The sequence below is a fragment of the Pseudophryne corroboree genome, unplaced genomic scaffold, assembly GCF_028390025.1.
Source record: "Pseudophryne corroboree isolate aPseCor3 unplaced genomic scaffold, aPseCor3.hap2 scaffold_2708, whole genome shotgun sequence".
NCBI lineage: Eukaryota > Metazoa > Chordata > Amphibia > Anura > Myobatrachidae > Pseudophryne > Pseudophryne corroboree.
Genome location: NW_026969370.1, coordinates 1 through 24,831, shown reverse-complemented (window position 1 = coordinate 24,831; position 24,831 = coordinate 1). Strand labels below are relative to the sequence as shown.

General features: G+C 47.2%; 25 non-coding genes across 25 annotated transcripts; 6 read left to right on the top strand and 19 right to left on the bottom strand.

The window, feature by feature from the left end:
* The first annotated feature begins 643 nt into the window (after positions 1-643).
* On the top strand, positions 644-759 carry LOC135013316 (U5 spliceosomal RNA). Its single transcript, XR_010211996.1, has one exon. It is a non-coding gene; the product is annotated as a U5 spliceosomal RNA (small nuclear RNA).
* A 274-nt stretch (positions 760-1,033) lies between these two features.
* LOC135013317 (U5 spliceosomal RNA) lies at positions 1,034-1,149 on the top strand. Its single transcript, XR_010211997.1, has one exon. It is a non-coding gene; the product is annotated as a U5 spliceosomal RNA (small nuclear RNA).
* Positions 1,150-7,777: 6,628 nt separating this feature from the next.
* On the bottom strand, positions 7,778-7,941 carry LOC135013297 (U1 spliceosomal RNA). The gene has a single exon (XR_010211978.1). It is a non-coding gene; the product is annotated as a U1 spliceosomal RNA (small nuclear RNA).
* A 671-nt stretch (positions 7,942-8,612) lies between these two features.
* LOC135013312 (U1 spliceosomal RNA) lies at positions 8,613-8,775 on the bottom strand. The gene has a single exon (XR_010211992.1). It is a non-coding gene; the product is annotated as a U1 spliceosomal RNA (small nuclear RNA).
* A 152-nt stretch (positions 8,776-8,927) lies between these two features.
* Positions 8,928-9,091, bottom strand: LOC135013309 (U1 spliceosomal RNA). The gene has a single exon (XR_010211989.1). It is a non-coding gene; the product is annotated as a U1 spliceosomal RNA (small nuclear RNA).
* Positions 9,092-9,762: 671 nt separating this feature from the next.
* On the bottom strand, positions 9,763-9,925 carry LOC135013310 (U1 spliceosomal RNA). The gene has a single exon (XR_010211990.1). It is a non-coding gene; the product is annotated as a U1 spliceosomal RNA (small nuclear RNA).
* Positions 9,926-10,077: 152 nt separating this feature from the next.
* LOC135013322 (U1 spliceosomal RNA) lies at positions 10,078-10,241 on the bottom strand. Its single transcript, XR_010212002.1, has one exon. It is a non-coding gene; the product is annotated as a U1 spliceosomal RNA (small nuclear RNA).
* Positions 10,242-10,915: 674 nt separating this feature from the next.
* Positions 10,916-11,078, bottom strand: LOC135013308 (U1 spliceosomal RNA). Its single transcript, XR_010211988.1, has one exon. It is a non-coding gene; the product is annotated as a U1 spliceosomal RNA (small nuclear RNA).
* Positions 11,079-11,230: 152 nt separating this feature from the next.
* Positions 11,231-11,394, bottom strand: LOC135013303 (U1 spliceosomal RNA). The gene has a single exon (XR_010211983.1). It is a non-coding gene; the product is annotated as a U1 spliceosomal RNA (small nuclear RNA).
* A 674-nt stretch (positions 11,395-12,068) lies between these two features.
* Positions 12,069-12,231, bottom strand: LOC135013306 (U1 spliceosomal RNA). Its single transcript, XR_010211986.1, has one exon. It is a non-coding gene; the product is annotated as a U1 spliceosomal RNA (small nuclear RNA).
* Positions 12,232-12,380: 149 nt separating this feature from the next.
* LOC135013307 (U1 spliceosomal RNA) lies at positions 12,381-12,545 on the bottom strand. Its single transcript, XR_010211987.1, has one exon. It is a non-coding gene; the product is annotated as a U1 spliceosomal RNA (small nuclear RNA).
* Positions 12,546-13,223: 678 nt separating this feature from the next.
* Positions 13,224-13,386, bottom strand: LOC135013305 (U1 spliceosomal RNA). Its single transcript, XR_010211985.1, has one exon. It is a non-coding gene; the product is annotated as a U1 spliceosomal RNA (small nuclear RNA).
* A 152-nt stretch (positions 13,387-13,538) lies between these two features.
* On the bottom strand, positions 13,539-13,702 carry LOC135013302 (U1 spliceosomal RNA). Its single transcript, XR_010211982.1, has one exon. It is a non-coding gene; the product is annotated as a U1 spliceosomal RNA (small nuclear RNA).
* Positions 13,703-14,675: 973 nt separating this feature from the next.
* On the bottom strand, positions 14,676-14,837 carry LOC135013298 (U1 spliceosomal RNA). Its single transcript, XR_010211979.1, has one exon. It is a non-coding gene; the product is annotated as a U1 spliceosomal RNA (small nuclear RNA).
* A 674-nt stretch (positions 14,838-15,511) lies between these two features.
* LOC135013313 (U1 spliceosomal RNA) lies at positions 15,512-15,674 on the bottom strand. The gene has a single exon (XR_010211993.1). It is a non-coding gene; the product is annotated as a U1 spliceosomal RNA (small nuclear RNA).
* Positions 15,675-15,826: 152 nt separating this feature from the next.
* LOC135013301 (U1 spliceosomal RNA) lies at positions 15,827-15,990 on the bottom strand. The gene has a single exon (XR_010211981.1). It is a non-coding gene; the product is annotated as a U1 spliceosomal RNA (small nuclear RNA).
* A 671-nt stretch (positions 15,991-16,661) lies between these two features.
* LOC135013304 (U1 spliceosomal RNA) lies at positions 16,662-16,824 on the bottom strand. The gene has a single exon (XR_010211984.1). It is a non-coding gene; the product is annotated as a U1 spliceosomal RNA (small nuclear RNA).
* Positions 16,825-16,976: 152 nt separating this feature from the next.
* LOC135013320 (U1 spliceosomal RNA) lies at positions 16,977-17,140 on the bottom strand. The gene has a single exon (XR_010212000.1). It is a non-coding gene; the product is annotated as a U1 spliceosomal RNA (small nuclear RNA).
* A 674-nt stretch (positions 17,141-17,814) lies between these two features.
* LOC135013311 (U1 spliceosomal RNA) lies at positions 17,815-17,977 on the bottom strand. Its single transcript, XR_010211991.1, has one exon. It is a non-coding gene; the product is annotated as a U1 spliceosomal RNA (small nuclear RNA).
* A 152-nt stretch (positions 17,978-18,129) lies between these two features.
* Positions 18,130-18,293, bottom strand: LOC135013300 (U1 spliceosomal RNA). The gene has a single exon (XR_010211980.1). It is a non-coding gene; the product is annotated as a U1 spliceosomal RNA (small nuclear RNA).
* A 144-nt stretch (positions 18,294-18,437) lies between these two features.
* Positions 18,438-18,553, top strand: LOC135013315 (U5 spliceosomal RNA). The gene has a single exon (XR_010211995.1). It is a non-coding gene; the product is annotated as a U5 spliceosomal RNA (small nuclear RNA).
* A 270-nt stretch (positions 18,554-18,823) lies between these two features.
* LOC135013318 (U5 spliceosomal RNA) lies at positions 18,824-18,940 on the top strand. Its single transcript, XR_010211998.1, has one exon. It is a non-coding gene; the product is annotated as a U5 spliceosomal RNA (small nuclear RNA).
* Positions 18,941-19,226: 286 nt separating this feature from the next.
* On the top strand, positions 19,227-19,339 carry LOC135013319 (U5 spliceosomal RNA). The gene has a single exon (XR_010211999.1). It is a non-coding gene; the product is annotated as a U5 spliceosomal RNA (small nuclear RNA).
* Positions 19,340-24,153: 4,814 nt separating this feature from the next.
* Positions 24,154-24,316, bottom strand: LOC135013321 (U1 spliceosomal RNA). The gene has a single exon (XR_010212001.1). It is a non-coding gene; the product is annotated as a U1 spliceosomal RNA (small nuclear RNA).
* A 144-nt stretch (positions 24,317-24,460) lies between these two features.
* On the top strand, positions 24,461-24,576 carry LOC135013314 (U5 spliceosomal RNA). Its single transcript, XR_010211994.1, has one exon. It is a non-coding gene; the product is annotated as a U5 spliceosomal RNA (small nuclear RNA).
* The last annotated feature ends 255 nt before the right edge of the window (positions 24,577-24,831 follow it).

Here is a 24,831-nt window from a genome sequence, read left to right as displayed (position 1 = left end):
TCCAATGCGCAGCTCTTTGCAAAAGAGAGATATTGGCAAGGAAAAGCTGTCTTGTACCATTGCATTTTTCTCCCAAACGAAGGACACTAGAAAGAACATTTTAAAGCCTCCTGTTAGGCCATCATCTACACGACATAGCCCTGAATTTTCCAATGCGCAGCTCTTTGCAAAAGAGAGATATTGGCAAGGAAAAGCTGTCTTGTACCATTGCATTTTTCTCCCAAACGAAGGACACTAGAAAGGAGGATTGCTGGCATGGCACTCAGGCGACAGGTGGAATCTTAGTCATACTCTGGTTTCTCTTCAAAACGAACAGATCTTTCGCCTTTTCAAAATCTCAATTTTTGCATGCTCCGTCTTATTGGGGTTTCTTTTATCGGTTTAAAGATAGAACGAGTGTGCTTTAATGTAAGCTCATTTGCATAGAAATGACAGTAAATGTTTGTTTCTTTTCAAACAGAACTTTCTTGACCACACTAATTGCTTGAAAGATCTGGGAGCACATGGAAAAGAGTACAAACCATGTTTATAGCAAGGGGAAGCCTGGTGAGAAATCTGCTTTCTTTCTTTCAAATTGGGTGCTCACTTTGAGCTGAATGAGGATTGCTGGCATGGCACTCAGGCAACAGGTGGAATCTTGGTCATGCTCTGGTTTCTCTTCAAAACGAACAGATCTTTCGCCTTTTACTAAAGATTTCCGTGGAGAGGAGCAAAACTGAGTTTTATCTCAATTTTTGCATGCTCCGTCTTATTGGGGTTTCTTTTATCGGTTTAAAGATAGAACGAGTGTGCTTTAATGTAAGCTCATTTGCATAGAAATGACAGTAAATGTTTGTTTCTTTTCAAACAGAACTTTCTTGACTATACTAATTGCTTGAAAGATCTGGGAGCACATAGAAAAGAGTACAAACCATGTTTATAGCAAGGGGAAGCCTGGTGAGAAATCTGCTTTCTTTCATTCAAATTGGGTGCTCACTTTCAGCTGAATGAGAACTGCTGGCATGGCACTCAGGCGACAGGTGGAATCTTGGTCATGCTCTGGTTTCTCTTCAGAACTAACAAATATTTCGCCTTTTATTAAAGATTTCCGTGGAGAGGAGCAAAACTGAGTTTTATCTCAATTTTTGCATGCCCCATATTATTGGGGTTTCTTTTATCAGTTTAAAGACAGAACGAGTGTGCTTTCTTGTTAGCTTTAATGTAAGTTGCCATAGATGCAGTGAAACACATGTGTAGGGCACGGCGTGTCCGCGTGTATTTGACTCATGTGAAATGTTATAAAACAAAAATATATGATTATGATGTTAGCTGTTAGTCTCCACTAATAGGGAATAGAAGCTGAGCTATAAGAAAGGAATACACTAGATATGATGTCACTTAGCAATTACAATGTCTAAAGTGCATACAGATAGCTACTAATAACTCTTGATAAGAAAGTATATCAGTGTGGGTATATTTATATGATGGGATATTGGGACTAGTGAATATATATCACTCCTGCTGTCCAGATTGGCAATAACCAGACAATTATGATAAGAGTAGAGATGTCACATGGGCTGCTATAGATATTAATTTAATGCTGTATGTGTCATTTGTTACAAATGGATACATTTTCTATGAGTCAGCCTAGCAGCTGCATGTTCTAACAGAACACTATCCTCACACAGAATCTGCTAACCTTGAGATAACTAAATGACAGTGTGTAACAGTCTCTTTACTATAAGACTGTTACAAAGTAATATATATATTTGAAGTCAGTCTAGCAGCTGTGTGTTCCAGCAGTTTATAAGACAAAGAAAATCTCCTATTGTGGAATCTAGACACATGGGACTGCTGGCCTGTGTCATACTATTTCTATGTAATACCAGTAACATGTATATAACTGTTACATAATTGTTACAAATGGATAAATCTTTGAGTCAGCCTAGCAGCTGCATGTCCTAACAGGACACCATAAATCCTTTACAGTGTAACAAATTGATTGGTAACACTTAAAGGCTGGAGAGCAGTTATATGCCTTACTAGCATACTCAATATACCACATTATTACACCAGTTACCACGATTATTGACAGCGCATTTGATATATTATATTACCCTCACACTGAGTCTGTTTACCTTTAGATAACTAAGTGACCGAATATGTAACAGTTTCTCTATCATAAGACTGTTACAAAGTGAGATAGATATATTTGGAAGTCAGTCAAACAGCTGTGTGTTTCAGCGGTTTATAAGAAAATTCCTCATTGTGGAATCTGGACCACTAAGGGTTATTATATATATAGCACATGGAATTGCCACATCTCCCTATATGATAATTTCATTACACTGTAACATAATAAGAATTAACTCTTTAACAGTGTAAATAGAGAGTAATGAATCTCTGACACATGGAATATATTATTTCTTAGATGAATTGGATAAACCATTATGACAGACACTTTGCTTCTTAATAAGAATTGAGGTGGCTATACCTCTAAGGAAAGCATTATTGCCTACGCCTAGATCAGATTAAATAAGATCTGGCTGAATATATGAAGGAAGGTTGCTATTTATATGAGAATTGGAATTGCTATATTCCTTAAGGCAACCCCACCGATTGATATATGTTGTCAATTAAGTATATCTGAACGGCTATATCTGGACCAGATTTAATAAGATCTGGCTGATTATATGAAGGAGGGCTGCTATTTATATTGGAATTGCCATATTCCTTAAGGCAACCGCACCTGTTGGTATATCTCGCCAATTAACTATATCTAAACAGCTAAATTAAAGCTATTCATCATTTTTTTAGTTTGGATATTAATAAATATGATCTTTCCATGATCCATAGAGATTTCCCTATCAAGTGATTCCTTATCCGATATAGAAAGCTATCCCCCTGTGGTATTGAATTTAGGAATATAGTCTTAGGGGACACAGAGAAATAAGTGATCCCCATCTACCTAAGCACCCCACAAATTGGAGGTTAGCTTACCGGTTATACTCAATCACCCCCACAAATTCGCCAATGGGGATGGCTTCCCGGGAGGTAACCCCTATTGAGTGAAGGGAGTATATAGGATACGACCCAGTGGTACCTGACGACATAGATACTAACAGCTATTTAATAACATTACGCTAGAAAGTGATTATTAGCAACATATATATCTATATAAACAACCCCGCCAGGGTTGTGCCTTCAAAAATAATCACACACGGACACGCTTTTTAAACCTTTTTTTCACATCTCTTTATTCTTCTTATGCACATGTATGTTAGTTCTGTGATTTTAACATTTATGTTTCACTGCAGTTTGGGATAATAATATTAATATTTATCCAATTTTAATACATACTTAATAAAGGTTATATTTTATGATTCATTCATTCTGTCCAGTGCGTCAACAGTGCAGATTTCTTCTTGTTTTTTCTCCCAAATTCTATAACAATGACAGTAAATGTTGTTTCTTTTCAAACAGAACTTTCTTGACCATGCTACTTGCTTGAAAGATCTGGGAGCACATGGAAAACAGTACAAACCATGCAGTATCACAAGAGCCTTTATTTGATCTTTCATGAAGATAGAGCAGAATTGAGGACACGTCAACAATTTCTGCCGAAGGTGGTTCATCTTTCCACATGGTGCCTTTGGCCACTGACACCTTCGTTGAGTCAAAGTCTCTGGCTGTGGTCAGAACTTTGAAAATTTATGTCACCAGAACGGTTCAGATTAGGAAAACAGAGGCTCTGTTTGTCCTGTATGCTCCCAACAGGATTGGGTGTCCTGCTTCCATGTAGACCATTATGCGCTGGATCTGTGGTAAGATTCAGCATGCTCATTCCATGGCAGGATTGCCATTACTGAATTAGGTGAAGACCCATTCTACTAGAAAGGTGGGTTCATCCTGGGCAGCTGGTCGGGGAGTCTCGGCATTGCAACTTTGCCGAGCAGCTATTTAGTAAACACTTTTGCTAAGTTTTACAAGTTTGATACCTTGGCTGATGATAACCTCAAGTTGGGTCATTCGGTGCTGCAGAGTCGTACGCACTCTCCCACCCGTTCAAGAGCTTTGGTATAACCCCATGGTTCTTAATGTGACCCCAGCATCCTCTAGGTCGTATGAGAAAATAGGATTTTAATACCTACTGGTAAATCCTTTTCTCTTAGTCCGTAGAGGATGCTGGGCACCCGTCCCAGTCCATACTGTGTCTGCAGTTATTACTTGTGGTTATACACATGTTATGTTATGGTTCTGGTCAGCTTTTTGCTGCAATTGTTCATGCCGTTGGCTTGTGTTCTGTTGAATGCCACGTTCTGCGGCATGCTTAAGGTGTGAGCTGGTAAGATGCTCACCTTAGTTTAACAATAAATCCTTTCCTCGAAATGTCCGTCTCCCTGGGCACAGTTCCTATAACTGGAGTCTGGAGGAGGGGCATAGAGGGAGGAGCCAGTTCACACCCTTTGAAAGTCTTAAAGTGCCCATGTCTCTTGCGGATCCCGTCTATACCCCATGGTTCTTAATGTGACCCCAGCATCCTCTACGGACTAAGAGAAAAGGATGCCCTTGCGCACTATCCTGACTTCTCCTCCCGTCTGCTTACTTTGTGCCTTCCAACGCACAATGCAAACTACAGGTGGTGCTGCAGGGCCCACACCCTTTTACTTGCCTTACAGAACAGCTCTGGAGCTGTTACAGTGCCCAGCTGCTGCAAGAAATCAGCTTGAATGCTTCAGGGGATGGGGCATGGCCAACATGAGCCCCACACCAAAGGAGGGTGGGGGTGTTTAATGCGAACTAGGGGTCATCCAAGCACCGCAAAAGGCCGCCATGCCCTGCATGCCCCTTTTCTCTTTTCATATGCAGATGAGGGTTACAGCCAACTTTGGCCCACATCTTGGATGACATCACCGTATGCAAATCCGTCTTCTGCAGACCTTCCCCCAGGAATGCTTGTACTAGTTGTTGCATATGGTTTGATATTTGATGGTGCTTCAATATTAGGCAGCCTTCCACCCTCCCATGTTCATCTGAACAGATGTGGTCTCCCTGCAGTTGGTGTCCCCAGACGAGAGTTCCCTTGTGCGTCCTCAGTTGAATCTCCTTAACTTGACGGGGGAGGGGCTGCCCGAGCAGCCACCCTCCCCAGCCCTATCCCAACTCATACTTATTTTGCATATGAGATCTCTTGATCATGAAGATTGTTCTCACAGGGTGAGGTTCATCCATTATATTTTAAAATAGGAAGGTACAAATTACATATTTGAATTGCATCTATGTGCTGGATTCAAATGTCCCCCCCCCCCCCCTTCCTTTCTCAATTGTGCCCGTCAGCAGCTATTCTAAGGTTGCTGCCAATGGGTGTGACACATTAATTTCTTCTGTGGGGTACACTGGACTCCACAAGGATTCACATTGGGGTGTAGAGTAGGATCTTGATCTGAGGCACCAACCGGCTCAAAGCTTTTGACTGTTCCCAAGATGCTCAGCGCATCCTCCTCTATAACCCCGCTTCCATGAACAGGGAGCTCAGTTTGTAGTTGGTGCCTTCAGTAGCAGGCCACTTAACAGGGGCCTGCCTCAGGCAGCCTATTCTTAGCTATTAATTTTGACAAGAAAAGAAGAACTTGTTTTATGAGAATCTACAAGGGCTGCAGCAGGCTAGGTCTAATAGACATCTTTACTGCAGCTTCATCACTCCCAGCGGCGCTGTATACTCCCGTGCCCTGGTTGCTGGGTCACTGCAGCGGAGGCTCCAGTTTCTTCCTAAGGTCAGTCACACACACACCGCCCTTCCGGATCACGAGGCCGCTGATGAAGGGGAGCGTGGCCGTAGGGGGTGGACCGTGTGCGCACTGGCGTGGACACTGATTACTGGGCAGCCGCTCCACTAGCCACCAGGTACAGTTAAGGAGCACAGGTCTGGGAGTTTTACTCCTATATTAACCCAATTTTGTACTGCCCGCAGCGCATTGTGATAGGTAATAGGGCCTGATTCAGGTTGGAATGCAATCACAATAAGCGATCCAACTGCAAAATTTGCTAACAGCATACGCATGTGCCTGCATTTTCTGCGGCACCCCGCAGAGAATGCGATCGCCTCTGCCTGTCAATCGGGGCGGGGGGGGAGAGGGGGGTCAGCAACACTCCATTTCCAAGTCAGGGATGGAGCGGTGCGGGGGCAAGGCTTCAAAATGGGGTCTGCAACGGAGGAGACACAGGGGGCGTGGTCACAGCGGCTGTATGACATCACATTCAGCCGCTGTGATCACAAAAATGGTGGCGGCTTCCTGCGCGCACATACAGTCTGCACCAGCAGGAGGCTACACCATTTTTTATGATCACGCTGAACTGCAGTGCGACTGCAATTACAGCATGGTCAAGAATGGAGGCGTCATGCTGGGTGGCCATGCCCTGTCACTGTGCAGGAGCCAGCACCGCACACACACTAGTCCCCGGGTGCAGCCCCCAACCCCCGGGACACCCGGAGCAACAAAATGTAGATTCAGGCCACCAGGCCACGCCCCTACCTATGAAACCATGCCTCCTTTTTACCATTGCACTGCTTATCTGCGCGCACTGCATTACAATCTCCCTCGCCACCTCTCTGGGTGTCACCAGTGATAGTGACACCTCTGCCATGCTTGTAGCAGCTGGTCCTAAGATCTACGCCTCAAGCCCTGAGTGTTTGCCCTTGTGACTTGTTGATCATCATAGCGAAGCAGATGCTTACAGAAAACTGCAGGGGCTTAGATTGAAAATAAAAAAATTGATGGGTATAAGGTAGAGAGGAGCGGGTTCGGTTCTCCGAGAACCGAATTCCCGACGAACTCCACGTGGTTTACACTGGTCCGAGGCAGGCTCGGTTGTTCCCGCCTGACTCGGAAAACCTGAACAAGGGAAAATGTCATCATCCCGCTGTCGGATTCTCGCGAGATTCGGATTCCATATAAAGAGCTGCGCGTTGCCGCCATTTTTACTCGTGCATTGAAGAGAGAGCGGAGAGGACGTGGCTATGTTCTCTCAGTGGAAATCTCAATATCAGTGCTCAGTATCAGTGGTTACTTATTGCTGCTCAGTAATACTAGTAGTGTGTCTCTCCTGCTCAGTGTCAGTTCTCAGTAGTATCCTCATCAGTGCTCAGTATCACTGCTCATTGTCTTGTGCTGCATTGTGGTGCTCAGCATACTACAGTACATTACTAATAGTCCAGTGCTGCATCTTGCTGCTCAGTGTCAGTTCTAGTATCCTCATCAGTGCTCACTATCACTGCTCATTACATTGTGGTGTTCTGTATACTACAGTAACATAGTAATATAGTAACATATAGTAACATAGTTTTTGAGGTTGAATAGAGGCAAATTGCCCATCGTGTTCAACCTGTTTTAAGTTGTGATGATTCTACATACTTGCTGAATAATGTTTTATGACTAGTTAGCTACTATAACTCATGTTACCCCCGGATTAACCATGTTGATATTTTAAGTATTATAACCTTGGATAGCTTTTTCATTCAGAAATGTATCCATTCCTTTTTTAAATCCAATTACAGAGTCCGCCATTACCACCTTCCCTGGCAGGGAATTCCACATCCTGATTGCCCTAACAGTGAAGATCATAGTATCTCACCTGGCAGGTAAGTAGGAGTTGGGCTAGAGCTGTGGAGGATTGCTGCTCGGGCACCCCCTGTCAAGTGAAGGAGATCCAACTGAGGCAGCACAAGGGAACTCTCGAAAGAAGAACAAGGCTAGAGGAAGATCTGAGACAAAGAAATCTGACTTTTACCAGAGCTGACCAGAGGAAAGCACAAACGCAGTCCCCCACTACCACAAATAATGCAGTCGAGTTTCCCACATTTGGGGAAATCACAGGGGTCAGCATACCCAGAGTGCAATGAATGAACCTCACCCTGGGAGAACAATCTTCATGACCATGGTATCTCCTATGCAAAATAAGTATGATTTGGGATAGGGCTGGGGAGGGCCGCTGCTCAGGCACATCTCTGTCAAGTAAAGGAGATTCAACTGAGGCAACACAAGGGAACTCTCATCTGGGGACAACAACTGCAGGGAGAACACATATTTTCAGATGAACATGGGAGGGCAGAAGGCTGCCTAATACTGAAGCACCCCCAAACAACAAATCAAATGCAACTACTAGTGCAAGCATTCCTGGGGGAAGGCCTGCAGCAGATGGATTTGCATATGGTGATGTCATCCAAGCAGTGGGTCAAAGTTGGCTTCAACCCTCGTCTGCATATGAAAATAAAAAAGGGGTGTGCAGGGCATGGCGGCATTTTGCGGCGCTTGGATGACCCCTAGTTCGCATTAAACACCTCCACCTTCCTTCGGTGTGGGGCTCATGTTGGCTATGCCCCAGCCCCTGAAGCATTCAAGCTGATTTCTTGCAGCAGCTGGGCACTGTAACAGCTCCAGAGCTGCTCTGTAAAGCAAGTAAAAGGGTGTGGGCCCTGCAGCACTACCTGTAGTTTGCATTGTGCGTTGGAAGGCACAAAGTAAGCAGACGGGAGAAGTCAGGATAGTGCACAAGTGCATAGAAGGGAGCGGCTCAAGAAAAGAGAAGTGGAAACAGACAGCAAACTAGGCTGGAGAGAGACCTGAGACAAAGAGATCTGAATTATACGAGAGCCGACCAGAGGAAACACAAATTATGTAATCAAGTGTCCCACATTTGGGGAAATCGTAGGAGCAGCACACCCAGAGTGCATTGGGTGAGCCTTGCCCTGGGAAAAGCACCTTCCTGATCATAGTATCTCACCTGGCAGGTAAGTAGGAGTTGGGCTAGAGCTGGGGAGGGTCGCTGTTCGGGCACCCCCCTGTCAAGTGAAGGAGATCCAACTGAGGCAGCACAAGGAAACTCTCGAAAAAAGAACAAGGCTAGAGGAAGATCTGAGACAAAGAAATCTGACTTTTACCAGAGCTGACCAGAGGAAAGCACAAACACAGTCCCCCACTACCACAAATAATGCAGTCGAGTTTCCCACATTTGGGGAAATCACAGGGGTCAGCATACCCAGAATGCAATGAATGAACTTCACCCTGGGAGAACAATCTTCATGACAATTGTATCTCCTATGCAAAATAAGTATGATTTGGGATATGGCTGGGGAGGGCCGCTGCTCAGGCACATCTCTGTCAAGTAAAGGAGATTCAACTGAGGCAGCACAAGGGAACTCTCATCTGGGGACAACAACTGCAGGGAGAACACATATTTTCAGATGAACATGGGAGAGCAGAAGGCTGCCTAATACTGAAGCACCCCCAAACAACAAACCAAATGCAACAACTAGTACAAGCATTCCTGGGAAAAGGTCTGCAGAAGACGGATTTGCATACGGTGATGTCATCCAAGCAGTGGGCCAAAGTTGGCTGGAACCCTCATCTGCATATGAAAAGAGAAAAGGGGTATGCAGGGCATGGCGGCCTTTTGCGGCGCTTGGATGACCCTTAGTTAGCATTAAACACCTCCACCCTCCGTCGGTGTGGGGCTCATGTTGGCTATGCCCCAGCCCCTGAAGCATTCAAGCTGATTTCTTGCAGCAGCTGGGCACTGTAACAGCTCCAGAGCTGCTCTGTAAGGCAAGTAAAAGGGTGTTGGCCCTGCAGCACTACCTGTAGTTTGCATTGTGCGTTGGAAGGCACAAAGTAAGCAGACAGGTGAAGTCAGGAGAGTGCACAAGGGCATAGAAGGCAGCGGCTCAAGAAAAGAGAAGTGGAAACAGACAGCAAACTAGGCTGGAGAGAGACCTGAGACAAAGAGATCTGAATTATACGAGAGCCGACCAGGGGAAACACAAATTATGCAGTCAAGTTTCCCACATTTGGGGAAATCACAGGAGCAGCACACCCAGAGTGCAATGGGTGAGCCTTGCCCTGGGAGAAGCACCTTCATGATCATAGTATCTCACCTGGCAGGTATGTAGGAGTTGGGCTAGAGCTGGGGAGGGTCGCTGCTCGGGTACCCCCCTGTCAAGTGAAGGAGATCAAACTGAGGCAGCACAATGGAACTCTCGAAAGAAGAACAAGGCTAGAGGAAGATCTGAGACAAAGAAATCTGACTTTTACCAGAGCTGACCAGAGGAAAACACAAACACAGTCCCCCACTACCACAAATAATGCAGTTGAGTTTCCCACATTTGGGGAAATCACAGGGGTCAGCATACCCAGAATGCAATGAATGAACCTCACCCTGGGAGAACAATCTTTATGACCATGGTATCTCCTATGCAAAATAAGTATGATTTGGGATAGGGCTGGGGAGGGCCGCTGCTCAGGCACATCTCTGTCAAGTAAAGGAGATTCAACTGAGGCAGCACAAGGGAACTCTCATCTGGGGACAACAACTGCAGGGAGAACACATATTTTCAGATGAACATGGGAGAGCAGAAGGCTGCCTAATACTGAAGCACCCCCAAACAACAAACCAAATGCAACAACTAGTGCAAGCATTCCTGGGGGAAGGCCTGCAGCAGATAGATTTGCATATGGTGATGTCATCCAAGCAGTGGGTCAAAGTTGGCTTCAACCCTCGTCTGCATATGAAAAGAGAAAAGGGGCGTGCAGGGCATGGTGGCCTTTTGCGGCACTTGGCTGACCCCTAGTTTGCATTAAACACCTCCACCCTCCTTCGGTGTGGGGCTCATGTTGGCTATGCCCCAGCCCCTGAAGCATTCAAGCTGATTTCTTGCAGCAGCTGGGCACTGTAACAGCTCCAGAGCTGCTCTGTAAGGCAAGTAAAAGGGTGTGGGCCCTGCAGCACTACCTGTAGTTCGCATTGTGCGTTGGAAGGCACAAAGTAAGCAGAAAGGAGGAGAAGTCAGGATAGTGCGCAAGGGCATAGAAGGGAGCGGCTCAAGAAAAGAGAAGTGGAAACAGACAGCAAACTAGGCTGGAGAGAGACCTGAGACAAAGATATCTGAATTATACGAGACCTGACCAGGGGAAACACAAATTATGCAGTCAAGTTTCCCACATTTGGGGAAATCGCAGGAGCAGCACACCCAGAGTGCAATGGGTGAGCCTTGCCCTTGGAGAAGCACCTTCATGATCATAGTATCTCACCTGGCAGGTAAGTAGGAGTTGGGCTAGAGCTGGGGAGGGTCGCTGCTCGGGCACCCCCCTGTCAAGTGAAGGAGATCCAACTGAGGCAGCACAAAGGAACTCTCGAAAGAAGAACAAGGCTAGAGGAAGATCTGAGACAAAGAAATCTGACTTTTACCAGAGCTGACCAGAGGAAAGCACAAACACAGTCCACCACTACCACAAATAATGCAGTCGAGTTTCCCACATTTGGGGAAATCACAGGGTTCAGCATACCCAGAGTGCAATGAATGAACCGCACCCTGGGAGAACAATCTTCATAACAATGGTATCTCCTATGCAAAATAAGTATGATTTGGGATATGGCTGCGGAGGGCCGCTGCTCAGGCACATCTCTGTCAAGTAAAGGAGATTCAACTGAGGCAGCACAAGGGAACTCTCATCTGGGGACAACAACTGCAGGGAGAACACATATTTTCAGATGAACATGGGAGGGCAGAAGGCTGCCTAATACTGAAGCACCCCCAAACAACAAACCAAATGCAACAACTAGTGCAAGCATTCCTGGGGGAAGGCCTGCAGCAGATAGATTTGCATATGGTGATGTCATCCAAGCAGTGGGTCAAAGTTGGCTTCAACCCTCGTCTGCATATGAAAAGAGAAAAGGGGCGTGCAGGGCATGGTGGCCTTTTGCAGCACTTGGCTGACCCCTAGTTTGCATTAAACACCTCCACCCTCCTTCGGTGTGGGGCTCATGTTGGCTATGCCCCAGCCCCTGAAGCATTCAAGCTGATTTCTTGCAGCAGCTGGGCACTGTAACAGCTCCAGAGCTGCTCTGTAAGGCAAGTAAAAGGGTGTGGGCCCTGCAGCACTACCTGTAGTTCGCATTGTGCGTTGGAAGGCACAAAGTAAGCAGAAAGGAGGAGAAGTCAGGATAGTGCGCAAGGGCATAGAAGGGAGCGGCTCAAGAAAAGAGAAGTGGAAACAGACAGCAAACTAGGCAGGAGAGAGACCTGAGACAAAGAGATCTGAATTATACGAGACCTGACCAGGGGAAACACAAATTATGCAGTCAAGTTTCCCACATTTGGGGAAATCGCAGGGGCAGCACACCCAGAGTGCAATGGGTGAGCCTTGCCCTGGGAGAAGCACCTTCATGATCATAGTATCTCACCTGGCAGGTAAGTAGGAGTTGGGCTAGAGCTGGGGAGGGTCGCTGCTCGGGCACCCCCCTGTCAAGTGAAGGAGATCCAACTGAGGCAGCACAAGGAAACTCTCGAAAGAAGAACAAGGCTAGAGGAAGATCTGAAACAAAGAAATCTGACTTTTACCAGAGATCAGAGGAAAACACAAACACAGTCCCCCACTGCCAACAAATAAAGCAGTCACGTTTCCCACATTTGGGGAAATCACAGGGGTCAGCATACCCAGAATGCAATGAATGAACCTCACCCTGGGAGAATAATCTTCATGACCATGGTATCTCCTATGCAAAATAAGTATGATTTGGGATAGGGCTGGGGAGGGCCCTATCCCAAATGCTCATGCACATCTCTGTCAAGTAAAGGAGATTCAACTGAGGCAGCACAAGGGAACTCTCATCTGGGGACAACAACTGCAGGGAGAACACATATTTTCAGATGAACATGGGAGGGCAGAAGGCTGCCTAATACTGAAGCACCCCCAAACAACAAACCAAATGCAACAACTAGTGCAAGCATTCCTGGGGGAAGTTCTGCAGAATACGGATTTGCATACGGTGATGTCATCCAAGCAGTGGGTCAAAGTTGGCTTCAACCCTCATCTGCATATGAAAAGAGAAAAGGGGCGTGCAGGGCATGGCGGCCTTTTGCGGTGCTTGGATGACCCCTAGTTCGCATTAAACACCCCACCCTCCTTTGGTGTGGGGCTCATGTTGGCCATGCCCCATCCCCTGAAGCATTCAAGCTGATTTATTGCAGCAGCTGGGCACTGTAACAGCTCCAGAGCAGCTCTGAACGGCAAGTAAAAGGGTGTGGGCCCTGCAGCACTACCTGTAGTTTGCATTGTGCATTGGAAGGCACAAAGTAAGCAGACGGGAGAAGTCAGGATAGTGCGCAAGGGCATAGAAGGGAGCGGCTCAAGAAAAGAGAAGTTGAAACAGACAGCAAACTAGGCTGGAGAGAGACCTGAGACAAAGAGATCTGAATTATACGAGAGCCGACCAGGGGAAACACAAATTATGCAGTCAAGTTTCCCACATTTGGGGAAATCGCAGGAGCAGCACACCCAGAGTGCAATGGGTGAGCCTTGCCCTGGGAGAAGCACCTACATGATCATAGTATCTCACCTGCCAGGTAAGTAGAAGTTGGGCTAGAGCTGGGGAGGGTCGCTGCTCGGGTACCCCCCTGTCAAGTGAAGGAGATCCAACTGAGGCAGCACAAGGGAACTCTCGAAAGAAGAACAAGGCTAAAGGAAGATCTGAGACAAAGAAATCTGACTTTTACCAGAGCTGACCAGAGGAAAGCACAAACACAGTCCCCCACTACCACAAATAAAGCAGTCGAGTTTCCCACATTTGGGGAAATCACAGGGGTCAGCATACCCAGAATGCAATGAATGAACCTCACCGTGGGAGAACAATCTTCATGACCATGGTATCTCCTATGCAAAATAAGTATGATTTGGGATAGGGCTGGGGAGGGCCGCTGCTCAGGCACATCTCTGTCAAGTAAAGGAGATTCAACTGAGGCAGCACAAGGGAACTCTCATCTGGGGACAACAACTGCAGGGAGAACACATATTTTCAGATGAACATGGGAGGGCAGAAGGCTGCCTAATACTGAAGCACCCCCAAACAACAAACCAAATGCAACAACTAGTGCAAGCATTCCTGGGGGAAGGCCTGCAGCAGATGGATTTGCATACGGTGATGTCATCCAAGCAGTGGGTCAAAGTTGGCTTCAACCCTCGTCTGCATATGAAAAGAGAAAAGGGGCGTGCAGGGCATGGCGGCCTTTTGCGGCGCTTGGATGACCCCTAGTTCGCATTAAACACCTCCACCCTCCTTCGGTGTGGGGCTCATGTTGGCTATGCCCCAGCCCCTGAAGCATTCAAGCTGATTTCTTGCAGCAGCTGGGCACTGTAACAGCTCCAGAGCTGCTCTGTACGGCAAGTAAAAGGGTGTGGGCCCTGCAGCACTACCTGTAGTTTGCATTGTGCATTGGAAGGCACAAAGTAAGCAGACAGGAGGAGAAGTCAGGATAGTGCACAAGGGTATAAAAGGGAGGGGCTCATGAAAAAAGAAGTGGAAACAGACAGCAAACTAGGCTGGAGAGAGACCTGAGACAAAGAGATCTGAATTATACGAGAGCCGACCAGGGGAAACACAAATTATGCAGTCAAGCTTCCCACATTTGGGGAAATCAGAGTGCAATGGGTGAGCCTTGCCCTGGGAGAAGCACCTTCATGATCATAGTATCTCACCTGGCAGGTAAGTAGGAGTTGGGCTAGAGCTGGGGAGGGTCGCTGCTCGGGCACCCCCCTGTCAAGTGAAAGAGATCCAACTGAGGCAGCACAAGGAAACTCTCGAAAGAAGAACAAGGCTAGAGGAAGATCTGAGACAAATAAATCTGACTTTTACCAGAGCTGACCAGAGGAAAGCACAAACACAGTCCCCACTACCACAAATAATGCAGTCGAGTTTCCCACATTTGGGGAAATCACAGGGGTCAGCATACCCAGAATGCAATGAATGAACCTCACCCTGGGAGAACAATCTTCATGACCATGGTATCTCCTATGCAAAATAAGTATGATTTGGGATAGGGCTGGGGAGGGCCGCTGCTCAGGCACATCTCTGTCAAGTAAAGGAGATTCAACTGAGGCAGCACAAGGGAACTCTCATCTGGGGACAACAACTGCAGGGAGAACACATATTTTCAGATGAACATGGGAGGGCAGAAGGCTGCCTAATACTGAAGCACCCCCAAACAACAAACCAAATGCAACAACTAGTGCAAGCATTCCTGGGGGAAGGCCTGCAGCAGATGGATTTGCATACGGTGATGTCATCCAAGCAGTGGGTCAAAGTTGGCTTCAACCCTCGTCTGCATATGAAAAGAGAAAAGGGGCGTGCAGGGCATGGCGGCCTTTTGCGGTGCTTGGATGACCCCTAGTTCACATTAAACACCTCCACCCTCCTTCGGTGTGGGGCTCATGTTGGCTGTGCCCCAGCCCCTGAAGCATTCAAGCTGATTTCTTGCAGTAGCTGGGCACTGTAACAGCTCCAGAGCTGCTCTGTACGTCAAGTAAAAGGGTGTGGGCCCTACAGCACTACCTGTAGTTTGCATTGTGCATTGGAAGGCACAAAGTAAGCAGACAGGAGGAGAAGTCAGGATAGTGCACAAGGGTATAAAAGGGAGGGGCTCATGAAAAAAGAAGTGGAAACAGACAGCAAACTAGGCTGGAGAGAGACCTGAGACAAAGAGATCTGAATTATACGAGATCCGACCAGGGGAAACACAAATTATGCAGTCAAGCTTCCCACATTTGGGGAAATCGCAGGGGCACCACACCCAGAGTGCAATGGGTGAGCCTTGCCCTGGGAGAAGATCCTTCATGATCATAGTATCTCACCTGGCAAGTAAGTAGGAGTTGGGCTAGAGCTGGGGAGGGTCGCTGCTCGGGCACCCCCCTGTCAAGTTAAAGAGATCCAACTGAGGCAGCACAAGGGAACTCTCGAAAGAAGAACAAGGCTAGAGGAAGATCTGAGACAAAGAAATCTGACTTTTACCAGAGCTGTCCAGAGGAAAGCACAAACACAGTCCCCCACTACCACAAATAATGCAGTCGAGTTTCCCACATTTGGGGAAATCACAGGGGTCAGCATACCCAGAATGCAATGAATGAACCTCACCCTGGGAGAACAATCTTCATGACCATGGTATCGCCTATGCAAAATAAGTATGATTTGGGATAGGGTTGGGGAGGGCCGCTGCTCAGGCACATCTCTGTCAAGTAAAGGAGATTCAACTGAGGCAGCACAAGGGAACTCTCATCTGGGGACAACAACTGCAGGGAGAACACATATTTTCAGATAAACATGGGAGGGCAGAAGGCTGCCTAATACTGAAGCACCCCCAAACAACAAACCAAATGCAACAACTAGTACAAGCATTCCTGGGGGAAGGCCTGCAGCAGATGGATTTGCATATAGTGATGTCATCCAAGCAGTGGGTCAAAGTTGGCTTCAACCCTCGTCTGCATATGAAAAGAGAAAAGGGGCGTGCAGGGCATGGCGGCCTTTTGCGGCGCTTGGATGACCCCTAGTTCGCATTAAACACCTCCACCCTCCTTCGGTGTGGGGCACATGTTGGCTATGCCCCAGCCCCTGAAGCATTCAAGCTGATTTCTTGCAGCAGCTGGGCACTGTAACAGCTCCAGAGCTGCTCTGAACGGCAAGTAAAAGGGTGTGGGCCCTGCAGCACTACCTGTAGTTTGCATTGTGCATTGGAAGGCACAAAGTAAGCAGACGGGAGAAGTCAGGATAGTGCGCAAGGGCATAGAAGGGAGCGGCTCAAGAAAAGAGAAGTTGAAACAGACAGCAAACTAGGCTGGAGAGAGACCTGAGACAAAGAGATCTGAATTATACGAGAGCCGACCAGGGGAAACACAAATTATGCAGTCAAGTTTCCCACATTTGGGGAAATCGCAGGAGCAGCACACCCAGAGTGCAATGGGTGAGCCTTGCCCTGGGAGAAGCACCTACATGATCATAGTATCTCACCTGCCAGGTAAGTAGAAGTTGGGCTAGAGCTGGGGAGGGTCGCTGCTCGGGTACCCCCCTGTCAAGTGAAGGAGATTCAACTGAGGCAGCACAAGGGAACTCTCGAAAGAAGAACAAGGCTAGAGGAAGATCTGAGACAAATAAATCTGACTTTTACCAGAGCTGACCAGAGGAAAGCACAAACACAGTCCCCCACTACCACAAATAATGCAGTCGAGTTTCCCACATTTGGGGAAATCACAGGGGTCAGCATACCCAGAATGCAATGAATGAACCTCACCCTGGGAGAACAATCTTCATGACCATGGTATCTCCTATGCAAAATAAGTATGATTTGGGATAGGGCTGGGGAGGGCCGCTGCTCAGGCACATCTCTGTCAAGTAAAGGAGATTCAACTGAGGCAGCACAAGGGAACTCTCATCTGGGGACAACAACTGCAGGGAGAACACATATTTTCAGATGAACATGGGAGGGCAGAAGGCTGCCTAATAATGAAGCACCCCCAAACAACAAACCAAATGCAACAACTAGTGCAAGCATTCCTGGGGGAAGGCCTGCAGCAGATGGATTTGCATACGGTGATGTCATCCAAGCAGTGGGTCAAAGTTGGCTTCAACCCTCGTCTGCATATGAAAAGAGAAAAGGGGCGTGCAGGGCATAGCGGCCTTTTGCGGCGCTTGGATGACCCCTAGTTCGCATTAAACACCTCCACCCTCCTTCGGTGTGGGGCTCATGTTGGCTATGCCCCAGCCCCTGAAGCATTCAAGCTGATTTCTTGCAGCAGCTGGGCACTGTAACAGCTCCAGAGCTGCTCTGTACGGCAAGTAAAAGGGTGTGGGCCCTGCAGCACTACCTGTAGTTTGCATTGTGCATTGGAAGGCACAAAATAAGCAGACAAGAGGAGAAGTCAGGATAGTGCACAAGGGTATAAAAGGGAGGGGCTCATGAAAAAAGAAGTGGAAACAGACAGCAAACTAGGCTGGAGAGAGACCTGAGACAAAGAGATCTGAATTATACGAGAGCCGACCAGGGGAAACACAAATTATGCAGTCAAGCTTCCCACATTTGGGGAAATCGCAGGGGCACCACACCCAGAGTGCAATGGGTGAGCCTTGCCCTGGGAGAAGCACCTTCATGATCATAGTATCTCACCTGGCAGGTAAGTAGGAGTTGGGCTAGAGCTGGGGAGGGTCGCTACTCGGGCACCCCCCTGTCAAGTGAAAGAGATCCAACTTAGGCAGCACAAGGAAACTCTCGAAAGAAGAACAAGGCTAGAGGAAGATCTGAGACAAATAAATCTGACTTTTACCAGAGCTGACTAGAGGAAAGCACAAACACAGTCCCCCACTACCACAAATAATGCAGTCGAGTTTCCCACATTTGGGGAAATCACAGGGGTCAGCATACCCAGAATGCAATGAATGAACCTCACCCTGGGAGAACAATCTTCATGACCATGGTATCGCCTATGCAAAATAAGTATGATTTGGGATAGGGCTGGGGAGGGCCGCTGCTCAGGCACATCTCTGTCAAGTAAAGGAGATTCAGCTGAGGCAGCACAAGGGAACTCTCATCTGGGGACAACAACTGCAGGGAGAACACATATTTTCAGATAAAAATCTTGGTCATGCTCTGGTTTCTCTTCAGAACGAACAAATCTTTCGCCTCTTACTAAAGATTTCCGTGGAGAGGAGCAAAACCGAGTTTTATCTCAATTTTTGCATGCCCCATCTTTTTGGGGTTTCTTTTACCGGTTTAAAGATAGAATGAGTGTGCTTTAATGTAAGCTCATTTGCATAGAAATGACAGTAAATGTTTATTTATGTTCAAACAGAACTTTCTTGACCATGCTACTTGCTTTAAAGATCTGGGAGCACATGGAATACAGTACAAACCATGCTTATAGCAAGGAGAAGCCAGGTGAGAAATCTGCTTTCTTTCAAATTGGGCGCTCACTTTGATCTGAATGAGGACTGCTGGCACAGCACTCAGGCGACAGGTGGAATCTTGGTCATGCTCTGGTTTCTCTTCAGAATGAACAAATCTTTCGCCTTTTATTAAAGATTATCCGTGGAGAGGAGCAAAACTGAGTTTTATCTCAATTTTTGCATGCCCCATATTATTGGGGTCTCTTTTATCAGTTTAAAGACAGAACGAGTGTGCTTTCTTGTTAGCTTTAATGTAAGTTTATTTGCATAACAATGACAATAAATGTCTGTTTCTTTTCAAGCAGAACTTTCTTGACCATACTAATTGCTTGAAAGATCTGGGAGCACATGGAAAAGAGTACAAACCATGTTTATAGCAAGGGGAAGCCTGGTGAGAAATCTGCTTTCTTTCTTTCAAATTGGGTGCTCACTTTGAGCTGAATGAGGACTGCTGGCATGGCACTCAGGCGACAGGTGGAATCTTGGTCATGCTCTGGTTTCTCTTCAGAACGAACAAATCTATCGCCTTTTACTAAAGATTTCCGTGGAGAGGAGCAAAACTGAGTTTTATCTCAATTTTTGCATGCCCCATATCATACCTCCCAACTGTCCCGATTTTCGCGGGACAGTCCCGTTTTTTGGGGACTGTCCCGCTGTCCCACCTGCGGGCCGCAGTGTCCCGCGGTGGGGAGGACAGTTGGGAGGCTCTGTCTGTCGCTGCCCTGCTTAGCAGAGCAGCGGTGAATAGTCGCTGTGCGCACAGCGTCTATTCACTGAAGTCAGAGGGAGAGGTGGCATGCCAGCGGCTCACAGAGCGCTGGGCATGCCCCCTCAGTTCCGAAAACGGGGGCGTGACTCGCGATCGCGGGTCCTCCCGCTAAGCCATGCCCCTTTTTACTTAGGCCACGCCCTTTTTGGGAGCGCGTGCGACTTCGCCGCGCGTGTGTCCCTCTTTGCGAGCCGACAAAGTTGGGAGGTATGCCCATATTATTGGGGTTTCTTTTATCAGTTTAAAGACAGAACGAGTGTGCTTTCTGGTTAGCTTTAATGTAAGTTTATTTGCATAACAATGACAGTAAATGTTTGTTTCTTTTCAAACAGAACTTTCTTGACCATGCTACTTGCTTGAAAGATCTGGGAGCACATGGAAAACAGTACAAACCATGCAGTATCACAAGAGCCTTTATTTGATCTTTCATGAAGATAGAGCAGAATTGAGGACACGTCAACAATTTCTGCCGAAGGTGGGTCATCTTTCCACATGGTGCCTTTGGCCACTGACACCTTCGTTGAGTCAAAGTCTCTGGCTGTGGTCAGAACTTTGAAAATTTATGTCACCAGAACGGTTCAGATTAGGAAAACAGAGGCTCTGTTTGTCCTGTATGCTCCCAACAGGATTGGGTGTCCTGCTTCCATGTAGACCATTATGCGCTGGATCTGTGGTAAGATTCAGCATGCTCATTCCATGGCAGGATTGCCGTTACTGAATTAGGTGAAGACCCATTCTACTAGAAAGGTGGGTTCATCCTGGGCAGCAGGTCGGGGAGTCTCGGCATTGCAACTTTGCCGAGCAGCTATTTAGTAAACACTTTTGCTAAGTTTTACAAGTTTGATACCTTGGCCGATGATAACTTCAAGTTGGGTCATTCGGTGCTGCAGAGTCGTACGCACTCTTCCACCCGTTCAAGAGCTTTGGTATAACCCCATGGTTCTTAATGTGACCCCAGCATCCTCTAGGTCGTATGAGAAAATAGGATTTTAATACCTACCGGTAAATCCTTTTCTCTTAGTCTGTAGAGGATGCTGGGCACCCGTCCCAGTCCATACTGTGTCTGCAGTTATTACTTGTGGTTATACACATGTTGTGTTATGGTTCTGGTCAGCTTTTTGCTGCAATTATTCATGCCGTTGGCTTGTGTTCTGTTGAATGCCACGTTCTGCGGCATGCTTAAGGTGTGAGCTGGTAAGATGCTCACCTTAGTTTAACAATAAATCCTTTCCTCGAAATGTCCGTCTCCATGGGCACAGTTCCTATAACTGGAGTCTGGAGGAGGGGCATAGAGGGAGGAGCCAGTTCACACCCTTTGATAGTCTTAAAGTGCCCATGTCTCTTGCGGATCCCGTCTATACCCCATGGTTCTTAATGTGACCCCAGCATCCTCTACGGACTAAGAGAAAAGGATGCCCTTGCGCACTATCCTGACTTCTCCTCCCGTCTGCTTACTTTGTGCCTTCCAACGCACAATGCAAACTACAGGTGGTGCTGCAGGGCCCACACCCTTTTACTTGCCTTACAGAACAGCTCTGGAGCTGTTACAGTGCCCAGCTGCTGCAAGAAATCAGCTTGAATGCTTCAGGGGATGGGGCATGGCCAACATGAGCCCCACACCAAAGGAGGGTGGGGGTGTTTAATGAGAACTAGGGGTCATCCAAGCACTGCAAAAGGCCGCCATGCCCTGCACGCCCCTTTTCTCTTTTCATATGCAGATGAGGGTTCCAGCCAACTTTGGCCCACTGCTTGAATAACATCACTGTATGCAAATCCGTCTGCTGCAGACCTTCCCCCAGGAAGGCTTGTACTAGATGTTGCATATGGTTTGATATTTGATGGTGCTTCAGTATTAGGCAGCCTTCCGCCCTCCCATGTTCATCTGAAAAGATGTGGTCTCCCTGCAGTTGTTGTCCCCAGACGAGAGTTCCCTTGTGCTTCCTCAGTTGAATCTCCTTAACTTGACGGGGGAGGGGCTGCCCGAGCAGCCACCCTCCCCAGCCCTATCCCAACTCATACTTATTTTGCATATGAGATCTCTTGATCATGAAGATTGTTCTCACAGGGTGAGGTTCATCCATTATATTTTAAAATAGGAAGGTACAAATTACATATTTGAATTGCATTTATGTGCTGGATTCAAATGTCCCCCCCCCCCCCTTCCTTTCTCAATTGTGCCCGTCAGCAGCTATTCTAAGGTTGCTGCCAATGGGTGTGACACATTAATTTCTTCTGTGGGGTACACTGGACTCCACAAGGATTCACATTGGGGTGTAGAGTAGGATCTTGATCTGAGGCACCAACCGGCTCAAAGCTTTTGACTGTTCCCAAGATGCTCAGTGCATTCTCCTCTATAACCCCGCTTCCATGAACAGGGAGCTCAGTTTGTAGTTGGTGCCTTCAGTAGCAGGCCACTTAACAGGGGCCTGCCTCAGGCAGCCTATTCTTAGCTATAAATTTTGACAAGAAAAGAAGAACTTGTTTTATGAGAATCTACAAGGGCTGCAGCAGGCTAGGTCTAATAGACATCTTTACTGCAGCTTCATCACTCCCAGCGGCGCTGTATACTCCCGTGCCCTGGTTGCTGGGTCACTGCAGCGGAGGGTCCGGTTTCATCCTAAGGTCAGTCACACACACACCACCCTTCCGGATCACGAGGCCGCTGATGAAGGGGAGCGTGGCCGTAGGGGGTGGACCGTGTGCGCACTGGCGTGGACACTGATTACTGGGCAGCCGCTCCACTAGCCACCAGGTACAGTTAAGGAGCACAGGTCTGGGGGTTTTTCTCCTATATTAACCCAATTTTGTACTGCCCGCAGCGCATTGTGATAGGTAATAGGGCCTGATTCAGGTTGGATTGCAATCACAATAAGCGATCCAACTGCAAAAATTGCTAAGAGCATACGCATGTGCCTGCATTTTCTGCGGCACCCCGCAGAGAATGCGATCGCCTCTGCCTGTCAATCGGGGCGGGGGGGGATAGGTGGGTCAGCAACACTCCATTTCCAAGTCAGGGATGGAGCGGTGCGGGGGCAAGGCTTCAAAATGGGGTCTGCAACGGAGTAGACACAGGGGGCGTGGTCACAGCGGCTGTATGACATCACATTCAGCCGCTGTGATCACAAAAATGGTGGCGGCTTCCTGCGCGCACATACAGTCTGCACCAGCAGGAGGCTACACCATTTTTTATGATCACGCTGAACTGCAGTGCGACTGCAATTACAGCATGGTCAAGAAGGGAGGCGTCATGCTGGGTGGCCATGCCCTTTCACTGTGCAGGAGCCAGCACCGCTCACACACTAGTCCCCGGGTGCAGCCCCCAACCCCCGGGACACCCGGAGCAACAAAATGTAGATTCAGGCCACCAGGCCACGCCCCTACCTATGAAACCATGCCTCCTTTTTACCATTGCGCTGCTTATCTGCGCGCACTGCATTACAATCTCCCTTGCCACCTCTCTGGGTGTCACCAGTGATAGTGACACCTCTGCCATGCTTGTAGCAGCTGGTCCTAAGATCTACGCCTCAAGCCCTGAGTGTTTGCCCTTGTGACTTGTTGATCATCATAGCGAAGCAGATGCTTACAGAAAACTGCAGGGGCTTAGATTGAAAATAAAAAAATTGATTGGTATAAGGTAGAGAGAAGCGGGTTCGGTTCTCCGAGAACCGAATTCCCCACGAACTCCACGTTGTTTACACTGGTCCGAGGCAGGCTCGGTTGTTCCCGCCTGACTCGCAAAACCTGAACAAGGGAAAATGTCATCATCCCGCTGTCGGATTCTCGCGAGATTCGGATTCCATATAAAGAGCTGCGCGTTGCCGCCATTTTTACTCGTGCATTGAAGAGAGAGCGGAATGGACGTGGCTATGTTCTCTCAGTGGAAATCTCAATATCAGTGCTCAGTATCAGTGGTTACTTATTGCTGCTCAGTAATACTAGTAGTGTGTCTCTCCTGCTCAGTGTCAGTTCTCAGTAGTATCCTCATCAGTGCTCAGTATCACTGCTCATTGTCTTGTGCTGCATTGTGGTGCTCAGCATACTACAGTACATTACTAATAGTCCAGTGCTGCATCTTGCTGCTCAGTGTCAGTTCTAGTATCCTCATCAGTGCTCACTATCACTGTTCATTGCATTTTGGTTTTCTGTATACTACAGTAACATAGTAATATAGTAACATATAGTAACATAGTTTTTGAGGTTGAATAGAGGCAAATTGCCCATCGTGTTCAACCTGTTTTAAGTTGTGATGATTCTACATACTTGCTGAATAATGTTTTATGACTAGTTAGCTACTATAACTCATGTTACCCCCGGATTAACCATGTTGATATTTTAAGTATTATAACCTTAGATAGCTTTTTCATTCAGAAATGTATCCATTCCTTTTTTAAATCCAATTACAGAGTCCGCCATTACCACCTTCCCTGGCAGGGAATTCCACATCCTGATTGCCCTAACAGTGAAGATCATAGTATCTCACCTGGCAGGTAAGTAGGAGTTGGGCTAGAGCTGTGGAGGATTGCTGCTCGGGCACCCCCTGTCAAGTGAAGGAGATCCAACTGAGGCAGCACAAGGGAACTCTCGAAAGAAGAACAAGGCTAGAGGAAGATCTGAGACAAAGAAATCTGACTTTTACCAGAGCTGACCAGAGGAAAGCACAAACACAGTCCCCCACTACCACAAATAATGCAGTCGAGTTTCCCACATTGGGGAAATCACAGGGGTCAGCATACCCAGAATGCAATGAATGAACCTCACCCTGGGAGAACAATCTTCATGACCATGGTATCTCCTATGCAAAATAAGTATGATTTGGGATAGGGCTGGGGAGGGCCGCTGCTCAGGCACATCTCTGTCAAGTAAAGGAGATTCAACTGAGGCAGCACAAGGGAACTCTCATCTGGGGACAACAACTGCAGGGAGAACACATATTTTCAGATGAAAATCTTGGTCATGCTCTGGCTTCTCTTCAGAACGAACAAATCTTTCGCCTTTTACTAAAGATTTCCGTGGAGAGGAGCAAAACTGAGTTTTACCTCAATTTTTGCATGCCCCATATTATTGGGGTTTCTTTTATCAGTTTAAAGACAGAACGAGTGTGCTTTCTTGTTAGCTTTAATGTAAGTTGCCATAGATGCAGTGAAACACACGTGTAGGGCACGGCGTGTCCGCGTGTATTTGACTCATGTGAAATGTTATAAAACAAAAATATATGATTATGATGTTAGCTGTTAGTCTCCACTAATAGGGAATAGAAGCTGAGCTATAAGAAAGGAATACACTAGATATGATGTCACTTAGCAGATACAATGTCTAAAGTGCAT